A 23,363-nucleotide genomic window follows, 5' to 3' on the forward strand; every position below is an offset into this window, starting at 1 on the left:
CAGGTCTTCCTCAGTATTTGATACACAGTGATACGAACAGTAACAATGGTGTTGGTTTTACCGTATCAATTCCAGTCCGAGTCGTCATCCTTTGGAATTACATGCAGTGTATTAACTTCTGCAGCACAGAAAACAGCATCTTCTAGACATGTCCCAAACCGAACTCTTCCATTCTCAGCTGCATATACAGTGTTTGAGGGCAAGTCAAAGTAGACATTGTTTGCAAGCAGCCAATGAGCCACATAGGCTGGCATTATGCAAATGTACAGAAAGTGTTGTTTCTTTTGGTAGAAAATAACTCGTCTTTGCAACTTTGCAGACATTTTAGATTCACAAACAGCTATATTACACACTACATGAAGGATAATATCTGAAAAAGCATAATATCGCACTTTAACCGGATGTTCAAAAACATAATTATTGCAATAGTGCAGAATTGCTCACATTTGTCCTGAGACTGCTAATGTGCTGCCCACTGCTGGCATTTTTAAGAGTTGTAAATGAATTACTGGAAGTGCATTGTTAACGTCTGCTGCTTATTTAACCATGTTGGCTTGTTTAGAGTTTAAAGAGAGTAAATAAAGGCTCCACCGGACAGGCACAATCTTCACAGAGACCCGACAGTCCTCCTCACCTCCAGTCTGTGGAGTCGATTGTGAATCAAGCTAATTAATTTCAGTGGCACCTCATCTAACGAGGGCTTCCTGAGAGGAGGAGAGGAGGCTGTTAACATGAGGACCCGAGTCCACATACTGACCAGATACTAGAGCGAGAGCGCCTCTCTCGACTCACTCATGCTGATATCGCTTAATAATTTATAATGTTATGTTAATTATCTAGGGACTATGTTTTTCAATGGTGGACTATGGTTTTCCAACATATTTGAGTCAGAATGTAGACCCCCCGATGTCTACCACAACACAGTCATGTTTTTAAAAGTTTGGTGTACAAAAAAAATGTATTTGCTGAACAATTTGAAATGCATGTTAAAGCAGTCCTAAAACATTTAGTATAGAATTTTTCTGCATATAGAATTTTTTTCTTATATTATTAACGTTAATTTTATTATAACTTCACAGGGGCATATGGAAATTGCTGACCAATCAAACACTATCTAGTATGAATATGCCCCTCCCCTTAAAACCACCTGCATATGATGAGCAATAAAAAAAGATATCCAAACTGTACCCTCTTATAAATGCAAAATAAAAGCTTTTGTTTCATTCAGTTTTATTCTGTTTTTGTACCATATAGTGTATTGAAGTATGAAGGATAGATTGATATCATTCATTCATGAAAACTGACATGCTCTTATGATCGGTGATATTTGGGCCATCACACCTGAAGAATGGCATAAATAAGAAACATGAACGTGTTTTAATCAAATATCAGTTTTTATTTTTAATTTGCAAATATTTTTACAGACATGTATATCATACAGACATATAAACTCATTAAATATATTTATATTTACAGAAATAGTGCTGTCAAATCGATTAATTGCACCCAAAATAAAAGTTTGTGTTTACATTGTGTGTGTGTGTGTGTGTGTGTGTGTGTGTGTGTGTGTGTGTGTGTGTGAGTGTGTGTGTGTGTGTGTGTGTGTGTGTGTGTGTGTGTGTGTGTGTGTGTGTGTGTACTGTGTATAATTAATATGTATATTTGAATACACACGCATTCATGTATATATTTAAGAAATATTTGCATGCTGTATTTATATTTATGTGATATGTATATATATAAAAAATCTTAAATATATACATGCATGTGTGTATATTTATATATACATAATAATTACACACAGCACACACATATTATGTAAACTTTTATTTCAGATGTGATTATTCGCGATTAATCGATTCGACAGCACTAATATATATAAAATACACATTATTTGTAAGATTTATTTTATTTTATATATTTTACCACTTGTGATTGAAGCATCTTCTTAAGATGATCTGTGAGCTCTGATTGATGTTCCTTTCACAATCACTGAAGTTCTTCCCATGATTCCTTTATCATCCTTCATTTGTCTGCCAACCCTAGAAAGACAAAAAAAAAACACAAAGTGCTATAAATGCAACGTACAAACAGTTACAAAATCAAAATATATGCATGCTACCTGATTTTTGCTATGACATGTTTATACATGTTCCCTGATTTTGTTTCTTGTTTTTGATATTTTGACTCTGAAGTGTATTTCTGTTCACAGTGTTCACGTCCTGTGTTTAGTTCCTGTTTTACTTCATTTCTATAGTTACCCTTGTTTGTTGCCATAGTGATTGATTATCTTCACCTGTTCCTAGTTAGCCTTTCCTTATAGGAATAGTTCACCCAAAATGTAAAAATGTCGTTTATCTGCTTACCCACAAGGCATCTAAGATGTAGGTGTTTGTTTCTTCTGTAGAACACACTAATATTTTTAACTTTGACCGTTGCACTGTGCCAGTCTTATAATGCATGTCAATGGGGTGTTTTTCTATGATTGCTACTATAAGAGTAAAAAAAAACGTACATACGAATCCATATTAAACCCTGTGGCTCGTGGCGACACATTGATGTCTGAAAACACAAAACGATCGGTTTCTGCGAGAAACACAACAGTATATATATATATTTTTTTACCTCACATCAGACGAATCTCATCTAATATTCCCAACACCATTACTTCCGCTGGAGAAGGTCAAAACAACGGCGCGGTCATAGATGTATATATAGAATTATTTATTAGTGCCTGCGCAGATTGGTCGAATTAGGCATCTATGTACACACATCTATGATCGCGCCGTTGTTTTGACCTTCTTCCGGCGGAAGTAATGGTGTTGGGAATACTTGATGAAATTCATCTGATATAAGGTAAAGAAATACCATAAATACTGTTGTGTTTCTCGCAGAAACCCATCGCCTGTGTCTTCAGACATCAATGTGTCACCACAAGCCACAGGGTTTAATATGGATTCGTTTGTATGTTGTTGTTTTTTACTCTTATAGTGGTAATCATAGAAAAACACCTCACTGACATGCATTATACGAGCAATGGTTGGAGGTAAGTATGAATTTGTGTTTTACTGAAGAAACAAACACACCTACATCTTGGATGTCCTCGGGGTAAGCAGCTAAACATGTTCACCCAAAAATGATAATTCTGCTATCATTTACTCACCTGTATGAGTTTCTTTGTTCTGCTGAACACAAAGGAAGATATTTAGAAGAATGTTTGTATCCAAGAAGATCTCGGAAGCCATTGGCTACCTAGCGTAGTAGGAAAATGAAATACTGTGGTAGTCAATGGCTGCCGAGATCTGCTTTGTTACAAACATTCTTGAGGAAGACAACTCGAGGGTGAATAAATGATGACAGAATGTTCATTTTTGGTGGAACTTGCCCCAGTGCTTCAGTATCTGGTGTTTCCCACTGTGAATGTCTTGTTGTCAGTTCTCTGTCTCTCTCTGTAACTGGATTTATCTTTTGTTATTTTGTTAGTAAACTGTGAATACAGCAATTGGATCCCACTTCACATGTGGCGGTTCTAGTTAAAAACCGTATGATGTTCATATCCACACGGCACATACGCTGAGCTTCCTTATAATTAATGAACACGCTGTGATTAACTCAGGAGGAAGTTTAGAAGAGGAAACTGAATTCCTGATGTACTGCTATCCACTTCCACAGAAGACAAATATGAGCATGACAGATCAGCAGAAACTCATTTTCTAGTACTATCCCTTGACGTTTGCCTTATTTTAAAATGATTTCTATCCTGAAAAATTGAGTCCATTTGGCCTTTGGCTATGGCGAACTTGCCATGTTCAGCCATTACATTAGACATTGGGAATGAGATGCGGAAATATTCATTTCTGAGTGAAATTAAACCATCGTCGATCATGACGAGGGAAAGCGATCGCTTTTAATTCTCGCTTTCATTATGGTCAGGATAAATATATCAAAAAAAATACTTAATGCTGCATGCTTTTCCATCTCAACAGACCCTGTGTTGTGTCAGGTGAATGAAACGCCTCTGGATTGCGAAGCCAATGTGAGAAGCTTTTACAGGTACAAATGCTATTTTAAGGGTTATGAATCTGAGTGTGTGTGTGTGTGTGTGTGCTGCTCACAGAAGGAGTCAGTCTTGTTAACACATCATGATTTCACACCTAACCACCGCTATCTTTTCAGAGAGAGAGAGAGAGAAAAAGAGAGTGTGTGTGTGTGTGTGTGTGTGTGTGTGTGTGTGTGTGTGTGTGTGTGTGCGACCTGGTAATCCCCACGTTATGGGGACAAAATGTCCCCAAAAAGATGGCAATATCCGAAATCCTTATCCTTGTGGGGACATTTTTAGGTCCCCATGAGGAAACCATCTTATAAATCGCACAGAAGGAGTTTTTTTGAGAAAGTAAAAATGCAGAATGTTTCCTGTGATGGGTAGGTTTAGCGGCAGGGGCAGTGTAAGGGGATAGGATGTACAGTTTGTACAGTATGAAATCCATTACGCCTATGGAAAGTCCCCATAAAACATGGAAACACGACATTTGCGTGTGCGTGTGTGTAATGCACAAATCTGCTTGATGCAGCTGATTCACAAATATCTCAAACATTACGAATATAAAGTGCTTATGGTCTCCTGATTCTTCTCAGATTATCACACACTTGTCTGATGCATTGGACAAAGAAAAAGCTGGATTTATGTTATCTTTTAAGAGATAGAATTGATAGAGATTTATCTAATTGAACTAAATCCTAATCTTGGCTTAACCAAAGCCCTGTCTGTGAAACCAGACCTTAGTGTTTTCTCTTTTTAAAATCTAAAAGTTTTAGTTTGTTTTAGTTGGTTTCACTGGTTCTTTTATTCTTGTATTGTTTAAAAATGTATTGTTGTTTTTTTATTTATGTATACAATTGATCATAGTTCAAATTGTGTGTTTTATTACCCTTTGTGTGCATCTGTACACGTCTCGTACACAACCCTGACATTGTAAGACTAATTTAATGTATCAATTATTCTTATGCTAATTAGGGTACAGTTTCCCAAGGTTAGCATCGCAGATGGTGACGAAACCTCTAATGCATCTCGTCTCCTTTTACTCTCTGTCAAACTGTCTCACAAAGCCTGTAAGAACTGAGCAACAATATTTGCATACTTTTGTCCACTCTAATCCAGCATAACGCATACAACACTGGTGTAGTGTAACACCACCCCCTCGGACGACACACACACACACACACACACCTTTCTTTTCTTTGTGCTTTGCTAGCTTATGTCATTTTCTCAAGTCTGAATACACTATACAGCAGTCAAAACAGAGCCAGCTTGAGAAAGTGATGTCATAATTAATGTTTATCTCTCAGCTCATGCCAAATACCAGCTGTGAGGTCACAACAACAGGAAGTGAAAAACCTTTCACTTTACAGAAAGAAGTAAAAAAAAAAAAAAAAAAAAAAATATATATATATATATATATATATATATATATATATATATATATATATATATATATATTATTATTATATATACATACACTCACCTAAAGGATTATTAGGAACACCATACTAATACTGTGTTTGACCCCCTTTCGCCTTCAGAACTGCCTTAATTCTACGTGACATTGATTCAACAAGGTGCTGAAAGCATTCTTTAGAAATTTTGGTCCATATTGATAGGAGAGCATCTTGCAGTTGATGGCGATTTGTGGGATGCACATCCAGGGCACGAAGCTCCTGTTCCACCACCTCCCAAAGATGCTCTATTGGGTTGAGATCTGGTGACTGTGGGGCCATTTTAGTACAGTGAACTCATTGTCATGTTCAATAAACCAATTTGAAATGATTCAAGCTTTGTGACATGGTGCATTATCCTGCTGGAAGTAGCCATCAGAGGATGGGTTCATGGTGGTCATAAAGGGATGGACATGGTCAGAAACAATGCTCAGGTAGGCCGTGGCATTTAAACGATGCCCAATTGGCACTAAGGGGCCTAAAGTGTGCCAAGAAAACATCCCCCACACCATTACACCACCAGCCTGCACAGTGGTAACAAGCCATGATGGGTCCATGCTCTCATTCTGTTTACGCCAAATTCTGACTCTACCATCTGAATGTCTCAACAGAAATCGAGACTCATCAGACCAGACAACATTTTTCCAGTCTTCAACTTTATATATATATATACATACATACAATTTTAGGAAATTTTAAAATTAAATTAACAGTTTTTTTAAAGGTGCACTATGGAGCTTTCCGTCCACTGGAGGGCGCCTATTCAAAACAAAGCGTAGTTTGATGACGCAATGTGTGAGCGCAGCATCTTGGGAGATGTGGTCTTCTCATCACAGCCGGTGGAAAATAGGACTCGGGCAGAAATCACGTTCATGCATGCGGTTATTAACGTTACTGTAGTCTAAAGCAGAGCAGGACCGAGTGTTATGGACCTGAGCACAGCTGCTGGAGCGATTGTTAAACAAATACCCGCCTCGCGAATACCGGGACTTTTATTATGACGGGACGAGACACATTCGCCGAGCGCCTGCACAGATCCGTTCTTCCGGTTATGATTTTGAGGTAATGTAGCTCTGTTTATCATATTAGATACATTTAAGTGTGTTCAAAACGATGTTATGACTTTAATCCGTGCGTTCAGTTGTTCACACTGCTAAGAGTAAAGCGCTCCTGCCAAATAAAAGCCGAAACCGAGGGTAACGCAGATATGACGCAATTGACAGGCGACTCTCTCAAATGCAATGCTGAAACGTCCTTGTCCTTAGTTAAAATAGTAAATTTTCTCACAATTTACAAATAGTTGGAAACATCTGGGATATTGTAGGTACTCAACTGAACAAAATATATAACACTGGCCTAGTGGTTTTTGGATATTTTACTGCAAAAATACTACATAGTTCACCTTTAATAATAATAATTATTATTATTTTTTAATAATAATTATTATATTGTTGTGAAATGCACATTATTCAAAAAGACGGAAAGAAAAAAATCTAAAGAGAAATCCTTGTTTTCATGAACTAAACACTTTTAAAACGGTGATTCATCAATGCACATTAATGTAAAGAATTCAAGATTTCATAACTTTTTATCAGACTTAAATATTTGTTCCGCAATATAACTCACTCAATACATTCAATTCATGCTTCAAAACCTAGCTCATTAAAATTGGCCAATGCCACTAAAATAAAAAAGTGTTTTTGTCAGTAAGTGAGCCACACTGGTCAAAAGATTTTTTTGTTGAGAGCATTTATTTTTGCAGAAATGTTATATGTAAACTAAAAATTCACAGTTGCTTGTTCATATTTACACTCTCATTCTTGCATATCTTTCTATTGCTCTTCCTCTGCAACTGTGAGTTTTCAGTGTACATGTACCACATTTCAACAAAAATAAATGTACTGCATACATACAGAAGTATTTATACAGTACTGCTGTGGCTGCTGATGTGCTTGTGACGTTCCTTCGCGTTTCAAAATAGTAATTGTGCTGGGAAACTCAATATATATGCTGCCAAACTTGATTGGTTAATTGATAAGATTGGGATTCCTATTTAATTACAATGGTGGGCCATTTGCTAGTTTTGCAGATATTACAAACATTCCATGTCAGATATTTATGTAATATACATGCATGTCTGACCGATTTTGATAACTGGATCATTTTGCATGTGATGCCTCACGCAATGAAAGAATGTTTAAAAGTTGTGAAAAGCTTGAAAATTTCCCTGAGAATCAACTCATCAGTTTTGATCAAACAATATGCATTTAGGTATTATGTGCCGAAACGGATGCTGAAGTCCGTAAGAAATTCAAATCTGATGTGAACACTAATTGTTTATTAATAAAAATAAAATAAAAAACATTTAAGAACTGAACCAAAGCGATTGAGAAAAACTGTAACAACAAGCACAGTCCAATCGAAATGCCATAGCATTGAAATTAGGAAGAATGTCTTTTGGTATGCTGACACTGGGCCTTATGTAGTCTTTTACATTGTATCATGCAGGATTTGGTGAGACCTCTATAAGCTCATGTGAACTCATTAGGGAACATTATCTGAGACCAGCGAACCTCAAAATATCTCTAGCAAGACAGCTAATCACAAACCAGAGTGCCGAGTTCCCTTTCTCTGAGCACTGTCCTTGTTTAATGGCTCAGGGTGGCGGACGCTAGTTCCTCTTTTCCCCTTTCACACACTATCCGAATTTTATCCCCACAAGAACGACCCAATGTGCTTTCTGAGATAACAGAGATACCACCGACTGAAGCAATGGAACGAAAGAGCGTCCATTTTCTCACACACAAAATAGTAGATAAATGGTTCGCAGTGCTCAGAAATTTCCCAGATTCTAAAACGAACAAAAGACCCCCATTTGCAGCACATATATACTCATTAAGCACACATATAGAGGCCATGTCATGACTTTAAGGAGAGATTTTATGCCTACCGTGTCTTACTATTATGTAAAATTAGATGGGGGAGAGAACAGGAAGATGAAAGGGTTTGGGGAGGGGAAATTATCCTTGCGCCAAACTCGTCCGCTGTCTAATTACAGTAACACGCTTTCTTCATGGAAGAGTGTTACATCGACCTCTCTCTCTCTCTCTCTCTCTCTCTCTTTCTCTCTCTGCTGAGAGGCTAGAATGGGACACTGTAAATGCGTGCCAAAGGTGTACAGCTGGCACCCAGATTCGTCCATCCAAAAGGATGAATCTATAATTCAGAAGGTCCAGAAATCAGGTGGTCACACACACGTAGTGTTTTCATGTTTTATGGGGATTTTCTATAGATGTAATGATTTTTATAATGTTCAAACTGTATATTCTTTTCCCCCTACACTAAACCTACCCATAACAGAAAACATTCTGCGTTTTTACATTTACAAAACACCACTAAATGAGATGTATAAGCTATTTTACTCATTGGGACTAAAAAAATTTGGCAACGAGTACAAGGAGTTTGGATATTCCCATCTTTGTGGGAAAAATGTGTCCTCATGGGGTTAACCTGGGGGGGGGGGGGAGAGAGAGAGAGAGAGAGAGAGAGAGAGAGAGAGAGAGACATGAAGAAAGTGTGTAGAGGAATCACTATTTCACATACTTTGGATAGTGAATAGGCTATAGCCAAATGTATGCTATCTTGGACGTTACAATGTTGTTAATAGTCATCCTTCTGACATATGAACCTTTAGTTTGAATATGTGTATGATTCATAGGCTAGTTAATAGGAAACATTACAAATATGAAGAATCTTGAGTTAATAGCCTACCACTCAGAACTGTTTTGCTGCTCTCGAAATGTAAAGAGTGTACAAAGTAAAATCTAACTCTGCAGCAGTGCTCACATGGGCACATACAAACGTGAGATTGAGACAACTGATAAGAAATCTTTATCTTGATTTCAGTGAACAGGATTTTCACTTCTGCCCACATGAAAAATCATCATGTTAATTAAATTGAAATTTAAAGACGTATGTAAAACAACCACTAGTATGTAGGCACAACATTGTATGTTAATGCCCATTTATGTAACATTACCTGTAACGGCCCTCTAGTGTTTGAATTGTACAACTGCAAGTTACTTACGGAGGAACGTTGTTTGCCAAGGGGGTAATCTAGCGCTCGGAAAGCGTTCCACCCATAGGGGCGGCCATTGCTAACCAAGCCATCACCTGCTGTTAGCATCCCATTGACTCCCATTCATTTTTGAGTCACTTTGACAGTGAATAACTTTACATCTGAGGCGTTTAAAGACTCCATTTGTCCATTGTTTATTTCTAAAGAAACACGACAATGCATAAAAGGCTCCGTTACCTTGTATCTTACACTATCGCCCCGCAGAAGCTGTTTTTTGTAAAAATAGGCTAACTATTGCGTCATAACCAACGCGACTCTGTCGCACAGTTGAGAAATTACCGTATAGACCTGAGGAGACGCTCGCAGGCAATCTTTTACTGTCTATGAGACAGTCGGGGGGACGTGGAGACATAAAGTCTGATAAAGTCAAGGGAGAAGAATGGGGAGAAGCCCATAGTGAGCCAAAAGCAACGGGAGAAAATATTTAAACAACGTGATTCAGATTTCATTTTCCACAACTACTAGAAGACTTACAGCTGTCAGACAGGAGGCTCACGGACGGACATGACGTAATGACGAATGATGGAAGTATGCAAATTCCCGGCAAATCCGCCCCGACATCTCTACAATAATATTATACGCTTACAATTAATCTGGGTGAGGTAAAAACACGTTTTGAAAAACGGATTTTTAGTGTATTCTCTTTATTAAGGACATTTTTTAAGTTTTAAACAAACACATAGGCCTGCGGGTGCTCAGTAGTTAGGTGAGGTAATTACTAATATAGGTTACATTTTAAAAATGATTGAATATTTCCTATAGGTTTTGTTTTTGTCGGTTTTAAAGTTATTTTTAAAAGTTAAACCCGCCCCACATGGTGTAGCTACACAGTGAAGCTTGGCAGTTTATTGAGGTTTTTATTATTCATAGGATACATTTTATAATTTAGCTATTGAAGATTGTCTAATAAATAGTAGCCTAAGCTTTTGCTTTTGTTGTTTTTTAAGTTAAGAGCCTCACATGGTGTTTTGCTATAATTAACTAATTTTAAATGGCTACAAAGTGAAAATGAGATATATTTATGAAGACACTGTCTGGATTTTATTGATATCGGTTATAGATGGGCATAACTTCCTTTCTCTAATTGATTTTGACATCATCCTCTCTTGTTGTGAACGTCCACCCCACCCCCCTCTCGGGCGAGAGCCTTCCGTGAGATTTTGACGTGAAGATGTCATGACAAGCTTGGCCTTTCTCTCTTTCCTGCGGCTTGTGCGGCCCATGGCCAAAAAGGTTTTGTGGCGAAGGGACTGTGAGAGGCCTGTTCCTCTCCCCCTCCACTCGGCTTTACCCCTCTGGTTCCCATCCGCTTCCGAGGCTCTTAACAGCCCGAGCCGAGAGCTCGTAACCCCCAGCACACCCTAATGAGAGACCCGGGGACAATGCTGGCATTGTTTGGTACCTCAGCCCAAGAACAATGGATGTTTACCCAAGCAGTTGTCCGACCCAAACTCTACCGTTGATTACTGTTGGGTCTCCTGATTAACTCTGCTCCTCGCCCCAGCACAATGGACCCTTTGACTGGGCCACCGTAAGCCCCCTCCAATTTGTCCTCCCCTCCTTCACTTTTTCTCTCCATCACCACTCTTAACACAGAACTCCATCATGGGACCCAAGAGAGAGCAGTGTCTCTCATAGGGTTGAAATATCGCCGCTTAATCGCCACTCACTTCAACAGAGAGAGACGTTAAGAGTAGGGACTCGAACTTTAGTATTGTAAAAAAGCATCCCAAACCTAAAATAATTTGTGTTTCAGTTCAGAACATGTGTTTGAAACACCATCTGCACATCTTTTATTTGTCGAGTGTAAAAGGTTTTCTGAGACTATCAAGTGAAAATGCTTCTTAGTAATCTAATATAATTTTAGCAGAGGGTTTAAAAGCTGAAAATGGCTTTTCTTGTCACATTTGGATTTGCGTGTATTTGCACATCATATTACTGTTTATCAGATTTTACACATATACATACCAACACAAGAATAAATATGCATAAGTATGCTCAATAGTCATCAATATTCTTGTTAATATGAGCATCGAAAGAGGAAGTACAATATTCATCACTTTAACAAAAGTTTGAATATATCCTCATGCATTAAATATAGTTTATAATTCACAATGTTCAGACCCTTTCACCGCTCATGTAACCTTGTAGAATTGCCATTTGCAAGGGATATGTTGCATTGCTACATAAATCATTCAAATGCATACATTTTAAATGCACACTACCATTTAAAGGTTTAGGGTCGGTAAGATTTTTGTAATGTTTTACCTTGCCTCTAATGCTCACTACTGCTATATTTATTTGATCAAAAATACTGTAAAATCACTAATATTGTGTAAAAAATATTACAATTGTAATATATAAAAATGTAATTTATTCCTGTGATTCAAAGATGAATTTTCAGCATCATTACTTCAGTTTTCAGTGTCACATGATCCTTCAGAAATCATTCTAATATGATGATTATCAACGATGTTCTGATAAATATTTTTGTGAAAGCTGATACATTTCCAGGATTTTTTTGATTGACAGAAAGCTAAAAAAAACTGAATTGATTATTTTTTGATAATACTTTATATATATATATATATATATATATATATATATATATATATATATATATATATATATATATATATATATATATATATACACCTTAAAATGATCCGTGACCGTATAATATAATATATACGTTGATCACTTTAAGGTGTCCTTGACAAATTAAATATTAGTTTTAAAAAAATTACTGACCCCAAATTTTTACCGGTAGAGCATTTTTGAATACTGTAAAATGGAAATAAGTTTATCAGTTACATTTAAGCACTGCTTGTAGCTATACTGTACCAGAACATACACAAAATGGTTTCTGTTCACTTATATTGGTACACATAATTCATGCAGCCATGTTTTATCAATGATTTGGATACACACTTTCACATAACATTGCATTGCCTGGGTAAAATGGGCTTAAAGTTATCCTGGAATTATAGAGCATGCAAAATTAGATCCAGTTTCGCACACTGGAACCGAAGCCCATTTAACACAGAGGAAAAGAAAACATGATATCTGTTGGGCTGATTCTCAATGCATCTTCTAAAACGCAGTCAATAAAGATTGTTTGCATTGCCCATTCAATTTAATTTCTAATGCGGCAGTTTATCAATCTATTCAAAATGACACTTCAATTCATGAGCATGTCAACTGATTAACACACACCACTGAAAACACTCACTGCATGAACTGTGTGAAGGCACTTTGCTTTTTGAAATAGCATGCAGCTCTGCAGTGTGTGTGTTTCTGTGGTCATGCATGGCCGTCAGCACTGCGACATTGGCGCACACACACACACTCACAGCACTGAACGTCTGCAGTCGGCCCATCTGCCCAGCAGAGCTGCTCAGCATCCAGGCTCCGATATTCAAATGAGGCCCGCGCAGATTAATAAATCATTAAGACGGCGCTGTCTATAACGGCCCCATTCACACGCTCTCCGGACACTGTGTGTCTGCTGCGAGCCCGGCATTAGACATGCAAGAATGTTAATGTCGACACGCATTATAAGAAGCTTGTGAGGCGTCTGTCTGCACGCTGGGCCCGTGCACATCTCGCCATATTGTGTCTGAGAGAGAAGCCCCTCTCGTCTGGAGTATGAAGACCCACTTTGTGTTTGTACGCAGCTTAACACGCCAAAGGACAGACGTTTACAACGTGGCCTAAATATGAAAACATTTTGCGCTGGTTCTTTATCACCACTTAAAGTCAAACATAAATCTGCTCTGAGAATGTAATATTATATTACACTAACATTCATAGAACCTTTCCAACACACAAAAAGATTATTAAAATGTTCTTCACACTAAGAAAAAAACCAACAGTCCTTCGTCAATTCAAAACCTTTATTTTTGTGTATAAATATATACATTTTCTTGTACAGCTAATGTATACATGCATTTTTTTTAAAATAGCAATAATTAGCAATGATTTTATGTATATTTTACATTTTTTTTAAAACATTAGCGCACAGGAAAAGACACCTGTTTTTCTTTTTTGTTCTCTTTTCTGCTCCATTCAAAGCATTTTGTCTCCTGCTTAACCCAGCACTTTAAGTACACAGTGAGGGGGATGATTGCATCACAAAGGAAAGCACCAAGTCCATACCCCTATTTTGGCTTTGAAATTTGCATGCATTTGCATGATTTTATTATGCACATGCCTTTTGTTCCCTGGGTGGGAACCATGAAAAAAAAAAAAGGAGAGCGATGGAGCCCGTGCAAATCCACCTCACACACAAAAACACACATTTACGTTTGGACAACATGATTTTGATGAAAGCTGAGCTGTTAATATTTGCACAGCGGTGCAACAATCAACAAATTAACCGTAGAAAAAATATGAATATATTTAATGTGGAATTGTTTTGTTGTTACGTATTGATATTTGCATGCTGTTTTATTCTATTATTAACCCTATTCCATGCAAACACACACGAAACGCTTCACACGCACTCCCCATTTCATAATTACAACCGAAATATCACATCATTAACGTCTGCTATCACAGAGAACTTCAATAGGAGTCTAATGTAACGGTCCAATACGACCGACCTGATTTGAAGAAATAGGTCAGGGGTTTAATGTTGCCTTTGGCCTGGTTTTCTAAACCACCCTGATTCACACACACACCGTCATTGTAGAGTCTTCTGGCCAAAATACCCAGCGAACAAAAATATATTCTAAGAACGTTTTGCTAACGTTCACATAACGTTTTGAAAACGTTATTTCTGAATGTTTACCTGATGTTTAAAAACGTCCAGTTTTTTTTAATGTTTTAAAACCGTTTTTTTATGATTGTAAAACCTAAAAATCATAATTTACTTGCACTCATATTGTTCCAAATCTGTGTGAATATCTTTCTTCTGCTGAACACAAAAGAAGATATTTTGAAGAATGTCAGTAACCAAACAGCCCCATTGACCATAGTATTTTTTCCCCTCCATACTGTGGAAGTCACTGGGGAAGTTTGGTTACCCATATTCTTCAAAGTATCTTCTTTTGTGTTCAGCAGAAGAAAAAAATCATACAGGTTTGGAACAACTGGTGAGGAAATGATGACAGAATTATCCCTTTTAGGAAACATTCTATTTTATCCATTCGCAAACATTATGGGAACGTTCATTTTGAATCTTCTCTGAATGGTCTGGAACAAGCAGTAACACTTAAAAAAAATTAGACTAACGTCCACCTTAAACGTTTCAATAAAACATTATTAAAAGACCAAACAACTATGAACAGCGTTACTTTGAGAGAACCTTGCCAGAACGTTTCCTATTAGCTGGGTAATTCATGAAAGATGCAACTAAATTAATGATTTTGTGATTAACACTGCAACATATCTTTAAAATAATATTTACAACCAATAGGATTGTGTCTCTCAACTTTAACCACGCTTTCTTTAACCACGCAATATTTTAAAGAGTGTTTCTCTTATAGTTAGTCCGTACTGGTCATTTGCATGCATCTTTGTGTTTTTGTATGTGTGTGCGCTGGGAAAACAAATCTCAAACATGCTACAAGCATGTTAAGCAAACCCGCACATGTGCATGTGTCTGTGTATGGTCCGCAGAGGATGTTCACATGCCTTTTTCTGCCCTCTGGCTCTCCACTCACCTCATGTTGCATCAGCCTCACGAGGCAGCGCTGCCTCCACTTCCTCCTGCAGGCGACTCCGAGCTTCAGCTGCCTCTGTACACAGAGAGAAACACAGAGATTTCACGTTACACCCACAATAAAGACACATTTCTGTGTCTACTAGTCCGTTAGCTTTAATATATATATAATGGTGAGCGCAATGTCAGAGGTACAGATAACGTCTAGATTTACATTTGCCAGGCATTTCTATCCAAAGCAACCTAAACGTATTCAAGATACACATTTGCTTTTGCCTGGGAATCGAACCCATAACCTTCACTCTGTTAGTGCCACGTTCTACTGTTTGAGCTACATTTACACCATACCTTCTTAAAAATAAAGGGTTTTCCGCACCATTTTTGGCTCCCCAAAGAACCTTTCAGTGACCGTGATTTTGTGACATTACTACTGACACTACAACAATCCTGATATTATGTTACACTCTGCAACATCTTTTTTTAAAATAAACATAAATTCAACGTGATAAATAATAATGGTAGCATTTTATTTTACAGTCCTGTTTCCATGTATACATATGGACTTACTACAGTAACTACAATAACTAGGTAGTAACCCTGAACCTACACCTAAACCTAACCTTAACCCCTGTAGTAGCTTATATTAGCCAGTATTGGTTACACTTTATTTTAAGGTGTCTTTGTTATGCTGTAATTATACTTTTAAGTATGGAGTAATATTAAGTAACTACATGTAGGGTTAGGGTTTGGTTTAGGGTTAGTTGCATGTTATTATTCATAATTTAGTAACATGTAACAATGACACTAAAATAAAGTGTTACCCCAGTCTTTTCTCAGGTAAGTACACTGTAAGTTCTAGTAAGTACACGTACTGTAAAATAAAGTGCAACCATAATAAATCAAGAAAGTAAAATGTCGACCCCACCGTTTTCATTTACACTTTATTTTAAGGTGTTGTAACAATTACACTGTAAAATAGTCTTACCCTGTGTTATTTTATGTGCGTCCGTTCTGCGTTCAGCTAATCTATGGCTTGCACGTCTTCACATGATATGAATTTGCAAAGTTCACTAAACACTAAACAATGCGCAAAATGCGAAACTTCTTTGCATGAGCTTGTGTTTCCGGCATTCGCATGTGAATGAATGGAAGTCAATGGCATGGAAAGGGTGATGTGACTGTCCGAGCATTTAAAAAAAAGACACGAAAAGACATTTGCCAGACATTTCTAGCTAAAGCAACCTAATTTTATTCTATATGCATTTCTTTGGAATCGAACCCATAACCTTCACTTTGTTTGTGCCACGTTTGAGCTACATTTACACCATACACTCTGAAAAATAATTACAAGTGAACATTTTCCCACTTTAACAAAATACCTTTTGTGCAATGAAAAAGGTTCCACGGATTTCAAAGGTTCTTCATGGAAAATACCTTTGTATTTTAAGTGTACACCAGCAATTTTTAATGACATTTTATGCATTAACTTTTAATGGACCGCATTGGATTGTAGTCGAAAAGAAAGAATAAAGGCCACTAGCAAAAAAGATTTGTTCCACAAGTGCACCTATTGTTGCATGAGATATCTTAAATGCGAATGAATAATTAACAGTGTTTCTCATGCCTGCCATCTATCTATTCCTCTTCTGCTTATATTGCATGCATGCCACTGACGTGACTCCCTAAAAGTCATCAAAATTCCTCTTTGGTGTGTTTGTGCTATGAAACGTCGAGCGTGTTTGAAATGTGTGCACAGAGAATTAATTTTCACATTTATGCGCTTAAAATGCATTTAGCCTGAAATACAAAGCTAAAGAAGTCATATTTGTTATCGCTGCCGTTTATACATGCAACGTGGAATCAAAACACAAGATGACAAACGTTCATCAAAAGCGAATCTCCTGAGGATCTCCATGCAGCGTGATTACGCTGGAGCTCAGGGTGCTAAACCAATGAAAATGGTGCTAATTAGAAAATTGGTATTCATGGTAACGGGCAGCTATTGTGATGTGACATATGCAAAGCGCGCGACGTGTGTGTGTGTGTGTGTGTGTGTGTGTGTGCCAGCAGACATTTTGGGATTGCCCTCTCAGTCTCCACTGCCAAAGCCATAAGATGGTGGCAAACAGGAGGCATCGATTCCACGGTGGACAATGACATTTAGAGATGCCCATGAACCGCTGATTAGAAGGGTTTTATGTCATATATTTGTTCATATTTCACTGAACATCATGTAAATCGGTGCTTTCCAAAGCAAAAGCAATTATATTTGATTCCCTATTGAGTTTTGTCCGAAAACAGAAATATACCTTGATAGGTTTGTCCTTTTTTTTTAAATTAGTCCTAAAAACTAGCACCAGTTCAGTGGGTTGATTGTGTTTTATTTTGTCTTGCTATCAATGCACGGCGTGCGGCTCCATCAAAGTCTCTCAGCAAATTAGCAGTCTCGTTACATTAATGAGCCGGCTCAGCATTTATGAGGTACAAAGTCATTTGCAGCTGTTGTCGAAAAATATTAGGAAACACAATTACAGGATAACGGTATTGGGAATTTTCTCCCAGTATTCATTCTACATAATCGACTTGTTTTAGCCTGATCATCTTCACAGCTTATGTTGATTAATAACTGGTATGGTTCAGTATTAATATCCTTTAGTGTTGATGACAGATTATGCTCTTATTTTAATATTCTCTGGGAACGATCTAAGAAATATCAGTGTAAGATGACTAAAGCGCAGCAACACAAGGTGATTCTCATTACAGTTATTGCAGCTATAGACACACTGGCACCTCCAGCTCATATGCCTCATCATCTCCATGGAAACTCCAATCAGCTCAAGAGCTCATCACACATGACAGATTTGGCAAAAGTGGGCGGGCACATCATAACTGCAGGTTGATTAGCAGATATTCCTGTCATCTTTCTCTCTTGCTCGCTACTAAATCATTATTTCAGTGATTATGTTACAGTATTTCATATTAATGTTATTTAACAAAAGTCATTTTTTATCCTCCCCACCCCACAATTATTAATAATAATAATAATTACCTAAGATATGGGATCAATTTAAATAATTTCAAAAAGATTAAATAAAATAGTACATTTTGTTCAGGCAAATGTTTTGACTAGTGTAAAAACATCCCTGGACACTTTGAAAACACATTTGTATAACTGTAATACTTTAATAATAATAATAATAATAATGATTTGTTTCAAGTTTGATCTTCTTTCTTAGCTCCAGCCTTCAGTCTGACCCCAGTGGTGACCTGTCTGACCTCTCATGCCCTCTGTCCCAAAGGAATCAAAGTTCAGAGTTCAGCGTGTGCTTCATGGTCAAATTCAAGTTCATTCCGACCATCATAACTGACTCGTGTGCCAAAATAATACAGTACAGTAACAGATATGACATAAACACCAAGGGCTACGACGTCTAGAAGAGAGAAGGGTGACACTGGCTCAGAGTTATTTTGTCTAATAAAATTGTATATGCACATTGCACTTAACAAAATAAAATGTAGCACAAAACACTCAGAGAAGACAAATAAAAAGTCATTTCTTAAATAAAATCCAAAAAAGATGTGATGGTTTGCACATGAAATTCTGTAAAAGCTAATTTAACTGTAAATATGCGTTTTTTTACTTAAAACATATGTATCACTTTGTTAAATTGAGTAAAAAACTGGCATATTTTGTCTTTCAAATATTGTATTTGAGGTACTATAAAATGTAAGCAAGTTTGATTTAAAATGTAATGAAATGTTTGTTTGTGTGTGTGTGTGTATATATATATATATATATATATATATATATATATATATATATATATATAGACACTTTATATATGTAACTTTTTAGTACACACACACACACACACACACACACACATATATATATATATATATATATATATATATATATATATGCTCTGGAAAATTAAGAGACCACTCAAAGTTCAGAAATCAATATCAAAGTCTCTTAATTTTTTCCAGAACTGTATAAACTTTTGCTCTAAAATGTAATCAAAATGTATTCATATGCAATTTTATTACATTTTAGTACAAAATTACTTATTTTTTTACAGTGTAAATATACCTACAAATATAATACATTATATTAAATTAAAGGTATTGACTTAATATTAAAATGCAGGGTTTATAGTTAAGTGTTTGAATATAGAAAACATATTTAGCTCATTATAAAAACAAAAGTAAATTGCACTAAAAGATAATCCTAATATGTAGCCTGCTGCTTGATTGTGTGTGTGTGTGTGTGTGTGTGTGTGTGTGTGTGTGTGTGTGTGTGTGTGTGTGTGTGTGTGTGTGTGTGTGTGTGTGTGTGTGTGTGTGTGTGTGTGTGTGTGTGTGTGTGTGTGAGCGAGAGAGAGACTGACTCTAAATCATTTGTCAGCTCTAGTCTCGGGCCTCTATGTCGGCCTAGTCGTGGATAGTTTAAGAGTACGAGTGTGTGGATGTCTAAGTACAGCATCCCGTTACACATTCCCGTCACACACAGGCTCTCCAGCATCCTCCATTCACTCCAGCTCCGCTGTTCCACCCTCCACAGTGATGCAGATGAGCAGGGTGCACTTGGACCCCCCTGCCTCCCCCCTCCCGGGGCTGTCTGTCATATTCTGCCCCAGACAAGACATTGCCCACTTGCCCTCGAGCGTGGGAATGGGGGTCCACGGGCGTTCACATCATCTCCCCCACGTGCGCTCGACCGCATCAATTAAGGATGAGTTTCTATGCCAATCCATCCCCATTCCTTCCTCCATCCCATTATGTCCCAATTATTTCATTTGAGGAGCTTGAATAAGTCCAGAGTCAACGATACTGGGACGCACGTGGGTTCCATTGAGCTGACAACCACAACAAACTTACGCCTTTGTCTTGCCTGTCTCCTATGAGATTTGCGTTCATCCTTTTATCCAAAGGCTTTATTAATATTCCTATGTATGAAGTGCACGATAAACAAATCACCCTGGGGCGTTTGCACGTGCAATAACAAATCTAACGCCTATATTTCTTCATCGCACACATATTTAACGCTCCACGTTGAGATGCTGATAGAAGCGGTCCTTACTTTCGGTTATCTAGCTTTATGACGACCAGCACACTCATACAGCTAGATAACCAAAGATAACAACACGCCTCCAACATATGATGTGTCGAACCACAACAAGTGAAAAAGCCCATTTGCCCTGATTACTCCAAGTCACCAGATACGAGTAATTAGTTCATGCTAAAAAATCCCGAGAAAGTTCCTCGCAGCCTGCCTGTTGTCCTTCCAAACGAGGTCGATCCGATCCAACTTGGCTCCCGCGCGTAATTGTACAACTTCTTAATTTGTGATGTACGATGAAGATGAATGTACAAGGCGCGAGCCTGCTATACGTCCATCCATAGCAGCGAGGATGCTTTTATTCCAAGCGGAGCTCAGGCTCGGCTGGATTTACAGTGCGGTACGCATGAAATCCTGCGTATCCATGCAAGAGAATAAACGGGCACGCAGCAAAAAACGCAAGGCATAAAGGCAGCATCTGGCACAGAGCGAAAGCTGAGGAGTAAACACATGCGTACTTGGGTTTGAGTTTCAAATAACACTCTCGTAACATGCGTAAAATGCGCGCAGGTTTGATCCGGAGGCATTTTCGCTCCTCTTGCTCGGGGTAACATCATGACGTCCTTATGGCACACGGATGACGTGCTCACGGATGACAGGACTGACGCACTCATCTCTAGTGCCCAAAATGCGCACAAACCTCGTGAGGTCAGAGGTCTCGAGGTCACGGCGAATTTAAATGTCCATTTGGAGACGCACGAGGCGACGCGCAACCGGTTTGCACCATTTCTGCAGTGTGCAATTTTGATCAAAGTCTTAAATATACCCATACATGCCCCTAGGTAATTCGTAGGCTTTTCTAACATTTGATATATTTCCAGGCTATTCTAATATATTATTTTTTTGGTAAATACATATTTGCATGCATAAAGGTCACTCACAGAGGGCAATTATTGCCCCTTCAGTTCTGGCACTGCTGTAAACTCAAATAGCCTATATTCCGTTTTGCAAGATGTCTCGTCTGCCAGTGGTTTAGTTTAAGTTGCAAAAGTGAAACTCCTATAGTCAGAAACCGCTTGTGCGCCATCGTTTTAAAGGCATGTACTGTTATTATGAATCATTATTAATTATTATGAGTAGAATACGCGTCTCTTACAGAAATACTTTATTGATCTGTTGCAAGGTAAACAGGCCTGTAAATAATATCAACATGACACAAATATTATCGTGAAATTGAGGAATTTTAGCTTTTCAGTTGGTCTTGTTCGTTTCTGCAGCAGCAGGAGACTAAAATGATCCCAGTTAGTAAATATAATATAGGTTAACATCACAAATAACCCTGAAATATTATCACTGGAAGGATGCACAATTATCTAACAATTATTCCACCACTTATTAAAGCGACATATGCTTGTAAATATTTCGAAATACGTTTTATTTTGTCATTTTAGTCCGAACACAATCGACATACAAACACACATTCTCACACACACACACGTATAACTTTTTTTGTTTGTTGCGTTTTTCTGATAACCGAATAGAAATCACACATGATAAAATAGAAATCACAAAAACTAAAATCATGTATTCTCTCTCACAAAGGTTTGGCTTGATTTTAAAAGCTATTCTTAAAACAAATTAAATCTTCATCAAATATAATTTTCCTGCAGAATGCCATCTGATCTTTAACAGTAACTCTTAATTGAACCACACTGAGGCAATTAAGAGCGTCCAGCGTGACGTCACTGAGAGCACAATTAACACTTATGTGTGTGTTATCATTTGTTGAACAGCCAGGTCAAAAACACTTTCGATGTTAGTTTTAGTAATATTTTTTTAAAAGCAAATCATTGCCAACCAATAGTTAAGTATGTTAGAAAAAAAAAAGAAAGAAAAAAAACCTTTTCAACGTGTAGAATTTTTGAATTTATCAACATTCTGTCCCTTTTCTGACAAGGACATTTTGAGAAAACATTTTAAAATATATATATGGGTATAGGCCTAATACTTTTTTATTTTATGAATAATATAATAATTGTACTATAAAGCTACATATTTCACGTGGCCTGTTTTTAAGCATTAAGTACTTACAATCTCCTTGGACTCCACATGGCACCAAAAAAAAAAAAACGGATTAACGAACATCCTCGATTAGAAATCACATCTTCGAAATCCTTCTAGACCAATTTGCTAAAAGTGCACGAGGCGCCGTCGTTTGAAACGATCTTATTCCATCCTCAGGATGAGAAGGTGTGAGGGAAGAGCTGAACTTCATCACATGGCAGCCTGCGCGCGAGAGCGAATGGAAAGTGCAGCGCGAGCCCTGCAAGTTTGGGTGGGCTTGAGAAAGGAGGAGGAGGAGGGGGGCAGTGGGCAATTTATGATCCACCCCTTCTACCTCTGCATTATACGTGCGATAAATTAATATTTTATTCAATTGCGTAAACTTGCTCAGATTTCGCTATATGTTTGTTTGTGTGCGTGCATGAGTGTGTGTGTGTGTGTGTGTGTGTGTGTGTGTGTGTGTGTGTGTGTGTGTGTGTGTGTGTGTGTGTGTGTGTGTGTTGCACTAGGCACAACATATGTGACGTGATCAGGTGTGCCTCACCTGAATCCTCACGTCTTCATCCCTAAGTGTTTTCTCTCATGCATATCCGTTGGTATTTTCTACAGTTTGGATAAGTGCAATTTTATCCTAAATATGACATATTTCAAATTCTTCTGTATTTTTATTGTTTTGACACTGATTTGATGTGGGACCGGAGGGGGTCACGTTCAATGACGTCGTGTTGTTTGTTACGTGCAGCCATATTTCGATTCACCGAGAAAATTAGTGATTCTCAATATGCAAATCAAGGCATAATGACTACACCATAGAGACAAAACAACGTCTCGTGCAAAAAAAAAACAAAAAAAAAACGATTCTTCTATAGGTGGGATCTTGGTCTACGAGTTTATTCAGAGGATATTCTGGATGTCGTTGGAGGACGAAAACGAGTTTGTGA

At 37.6% G+C, this 23,363-nt stretch overlaps 1 long non-coding RNA gene across 1 annotated transcript; it reads right to left on the reverse strand.

Moving 5' to 3' along the window:
- Positions 1 to 1,398: 1,398 nt before the first annotated feature.
- LOC137063043 (uncharacterized) lies at positions 1,399 to 22,690 on the reverse strand. Its single transcript, XR_010901337.1, has 3 exons — positions 22,450 to 22,690; positions 15,298 to 15,372; positions 1,399 to 2,042 (listed from the first exon to the last, which is right to left on the reverse strand). It is a non-coding gene; the product is annotated as an uncharacterized lncRNA (long non-coding RNA).
- Positions 22,691 to 23,363: the final 673 nt, after the last annotated feature.

Source organism: Pseudorasbora parva, chromosome 23 (assembly GCF_024679245.1).
Source record: "Pseudorasbora parva isolate DD20220531a chromosome 23, ASM2467924v1, whole genome shotgun sequence".
Lineage (NCBI taxonomy): Eukaryota > Metazoa > Chordata > Actinopteri > Cypriniformes > Gobionidae > Pseudorasbora > Pseudorasbora parva.